The sequence below is a fragment of the Myotis daubentonii genome, chromosome 12, assembly GCF_963259705.1.
Source record: "Myotis daubentonii chromosome 12, mMyoDau2.1, whole genome shotgun sequence".
Taxonomy (NCBI): domain Eukaryota; kingdom Metazoa; phylum Chordata; class Mammalia; order Chiroptera; family Vespertilionidae; genus Myotis; species Myotis daubentonii.
Genome location: NC_081851.1, coordinates 68,473,974 through 68,478,701, shown reverse-complemented (window position 1 = coordinate 68,478,701; position 4,728 = coordinate 68,473,974).

The following is a 4,728-nucleotide window of genomic DNA, read 5'->3' as shown; positions in this document are numbered from 1 at the left end:
GTCCTGCTTCCTTGCCTGTCTTTTGGCTTCAGCATAGGATGCCAAGTGTAATAAGCAGAGCTTTCTTCCAGAAAATGAGAACGGCAGGCTCCTGCTCTAGCCAGGGCTGAGCAGCCAAGTTCAGCATTATCGGAGCCATGGCTCTTTGGGGTCTGGGCAGGAACATGCTGTTCCGTTGGAGATCTGAGCCACACGGATATATGTGCAGCCCTCCTTCCTCAATTAAGTTGCACTCCAAGTCCTGACATGAGTCCTGGTGAAAGAAGGCTGAGCAGGCTGGCTGGTGAGGTTCATGATCCTGTAGGCCTCTTCTCTCCTCTGCCTGGTTGGTCCTTCAGTAGCTGAGGTGGCCACTGATCCTCACACCTCGCCTGGAAGTTCTCAAGCTGCCAGCACTGCTGGGAGCCCCTCCTGTCTGTTATCCATGGGAGCCTCTGCCTGACCCGGGACTTTTCAGACCGGACTAGGGACAGAGGGATAGGTGCCCTGGAGGGCTGAGGGGCACTCTGGCTGGGAAACCCTGGGGTAGGGGACGGGTACAGTAGCTCATGAGTCTGCAGGTTAGGGCCTCCGTGGATCTTTCAACATGTGAGCTGTTCCATCCCAGGAACTTCAGTAGCACTCACTGAGCGCCCTCTGGGTACAAAGCACCACGCGCGATGGGAGTACAGGGGCGAACAAGATAGTTCTGCCCTCGGTTTTGAAGCCTCGGGTGGCACGGCATTAGGGACGCGTAGATTGAACACGTTTGCACGAGATGGCCCAGACATCACGCAGTGATGGCGCCAGCGTCACCCAGGAAGTGCCTGCTTCATGCAAAGAGCTAGTGGCATGTTCTAGCGGTAGGAAAGGAGAAGGAACTCTTTTTTTTTTAAGAGTGAACAAGAACTTAACACATTTTTTTGTTTGGTTTTTGGTTAATCTTCACCCAAGGCTATTTTTTCCATTGATTTTTAGAGTGGAATGGAGAAGGAGAGATAAACATCGATGTAAGAGAGACACATCCAGTGGTTGCCTCCTGCACATGCCCCAACCAGCGCCGGGAATCAAACCCACAACCCTTCAGGCTGCAGGCTCTACCCCAGTGGTTCTCAACCTTCCTAATGCCACGACCCTTTAATACAGTTCCTCATGTTGTGGTGACCCCCAATTTCATCGTTACAAATTGAACATAATTAAAGCATAGTGATTAATCACAAAAACAGTATGTAATTATATATGTGTTTTCCGATGGTCTTAGGCGACCCCTGTGAAAGGGTCGTTCGACACCCAGGTTGAGAACCGCTGCTCTAACCACTGAGCAACTGGCTAGGACAACACATTTAATCTCATGCCAACTTTTCAACTGTTTCTACAGATGCAGAAATTGTTACTGCGTGGCTTACCAGTCACATAGCTAGGGTTCACAACAGGACTACTAACGCATCCATGGGCAGCCAGTTTTCAGAAAAGAGCGATCAGCACAGATCTGGAGTCAGGAAGGCCCACGGAGCTGTGACTCGATTCGGGCTGGTTCCTGAGGAAGGGGCAGGCTTTGGCAGGTGGGTGGGAGGAAGATGAAGGCACTTCTAGCACAGCTTGCATGGCAGTTCTGTGTCTGCAGCACAGCGAGGAGACCCAGCAGGCGTTCCTGCTCTGTCTAGTTAGGGTTGAGAGCCTGGTAGGCCAGACCAAGGGGTCTGGATGTAGATTCCAACAAATGGGAATTCATATCCACAGGCGCTGTTTGAACAGGGTGGGTGAACTATCGGGCCATCTGCTGCTCAGGGGAGCTGAGCCCTCTCCTGTCCCACTAATATCCCTTCCCAGGCTTCCAAACCCCGGCCCTGGCGAGTTCTTCCTCAGGTACTTGGAGGACGTGGTTGGTTGGAAAAGAGAGTTATCATTTAAAGAAGCTGCTGGTCCTCTCCAGAGCTCCTGTTACCCTTCTTGGGCTATTCACACAAGTCAGAGATTATTTTCCCACGAACTTGGGAACCTGTCACACACAGATCCCACGGAACTCGGAGAGCCTCGTCCTCAAGTGGAAGCAGTGTTTGCTGCCAAGCGGCAGGCACAGTGTACTCAGTTGCTAAGTGGTGGGAGGTGTTTCTGCCCTGATCCTTTCTTTGGCTCTCCTCGTCATAACACAGCTCTCAGTTGACTAAACTCTTCCCCCTTTCAACCAGAAATGAGATCTTATTACACTGGGAAATAAAAGAAGCTACAAGAAACGAAAACAGCCCGGCCTGTGTGGATCAGTGGTTGAGCATCAACCCATGAACCAGAAGGTCACTGGTCCCATTCCCTGTCGGGGCACATGCCCGGTTGTGGGCTCAATCCCAGGCGATGTTGATTCTGCCCCACTGACGTTTCTATCTCTCCTCTTTCTCTCACTAAAAAATCAATAAAAACATTTTTTTTTAAAAAAGAAAAGACATAAAAACAGTCCTTCAAACAAAATACCCATATCTGAGCCTGTTCTACATTTATTGAGAAGGTCATAGGCCCCAGCTAATTATTAACCATAACAAGTTTCCTGGTCTTTCCTCCTGAGATGTTTAAGAGATTTGATCTTTTTTTTTTTTAAGTTACCATAGCTCTAGTCACGTCCCAAGGACTGTTTGTTCTAGCACTTCGCAATATTCACATTCTTTTTACTTTCACTTTTGGATGAACCCTTATTTCCCCCCAACTCTCGTGAAAAGAGGTCCGACCTAACATGTTCACTTGTCACTGCAAAGTCATTTCCCCCAACTATTCACTGTTTAGTGAAAAAAATCGCCTCCAAATAGGCATTCCATTTGGAGCTCCGTCACCTTCATCCTGTTCCTGTCTCATCACTAGTGAAGGCAACCGGCGCACCTAGGGGCTTCAAGTTGAAAGGGTAGAGTTGGGAGTTTCCGAGGTAACACTGGCAGGCATCTCTGATTCTGTAACAATATCCCATCGACTGTGGGAGACAGTGGCTGGTGGAGGCCTGGAGCAGAGAATGAGCACGAGGTGAAATGAGTGCATGGGAAGATAGTTTAGGAGCAGCATCTGGAAGAGATGGGGGGTAGGAGCCATTCCACCACCAATTAGGATGTTGCACTAAATGCAGACAATGGGTGAAGAGGGTCTGGACTAACAGACAGGAATGGATGTTATAAAATACTAAGGCCGGTGTGGCTCAGTGGTTGGGCATTGACCCATGAACCAGGAAGTCATGCTTCAATTCCAGGTTGGGGCACATGCCCAGGTTTCAGGCTCAATCCCCAAAAGGAGGTGTGCAGGAGACAGCCAATCAATGATTCTCATCCCTGATGTTTCTATCTCTCCCTCTCTCTGAAATCAATAAAAACATATTTTAAATAAGGAAAATACTAAGATAGGAAAGAATGGAAAATGACTCCACGGAGTGGGGACCTTGAGATTGGGAGAATGAGGACTGGCATAGAGCAGAGAGCCAGTTTGGGGGAGGGAAGGGTGGAGTATTTGGGCATTATATGGTCTGTTGTTATGGGGCATCTATATGGAGATGTCATTTAGATAATGAAGCTGGGGAACTGGGGAAAGGTACAACAGAAAAATATGTGACATTTATCTATGTATATAAAAGCCTAAGCGACTGTTACGACCAGTCGACCGGTTGCTATGATGCTCACTGACCACCAGAGGGCAGATGCTCAGCGCCGGAGCTGCCCTTTGGTGGTCAGTGTGCTCCCACAGTCAACCTCCCACGGCCGGCCAACCTCCTGCAGTCCCTCCCCCAAGCTGGCCAGCCCGATTGGCCCCAATCAGCCTGATTGGGCCTGGGCGAGACGGCCCCAGTCGTCAGCCAGGCTGAGGGACCCCACCCATGCACGAATTCATGCACCGGGCCTCTAGTATGTGATAACACGGTGCCATCGAACAGGAACTTGATTCACTAGGGTATCCCAAGCATCTAAAACAGTACTGAGTACTAAAATAGTAGATCAGGGGTCCTCAAACTACGGCCCACAGGCCACATGCAAATACAAATATTGTATTTGTTCCCGTTTTGTTTTTTTACTTCAAAATAAGATATGTGCAGTGTGCATAGGAATTTGTTCATAGTTTTTTTTTAAACTATAGTCCGGCCCTCCAACTGTCTGAGGGACAGTGAACTGACCCCCTGTTTAAAAAGTTTGAGGACCTCTGTAGTAGATGGCCAATAAACATTTGTTGACTGAATCATCAACATAAGCAGCTTTGTGGTGGTAAAGTGAACACCAGATTTTATGGGCTTAGTGAGGGAGGGACTGGTTTAGAGGCTGGGGTCCCAAGAGGCAAGGGAAAGAGGTGTTGGGATGGGACCTGAAGGAGTGTAGGAAAGGCTGGAAGAGCTGATGAACCCACAGGAGATTAATGAAAGGGTCACCGAGTTGGGCTCCAGGGGGAAGGTAGACACTGTGAGTTTGTGGTAGTTTTGGGGAGACAGGTCCGGGGCAGGGCAGGCATGTCACCCACCCTGAGGACCCTAAAAAATAAATTCCTCCCTCCTTGAGAGGGCCCTGGTTAGTTACCACCACCGGCTACGGCAGATCCGCCCTGGGGAGTCAGCGCGTAAGGCATCTGGGGGGAGCCCGGGGACTGAGAACACGTGGTGGGCTTTGCACTGAGCCCTCAGCCATTTGTTCACCATCGTTCCATCCTTCCATTCCTTTACCAACAGTCAGTGCTCAGCGCCAGGCTGTGAGCTGGGTGCTGGGGAGGCGAATATGAGGGAAGCTGTGCCTTCCCTCA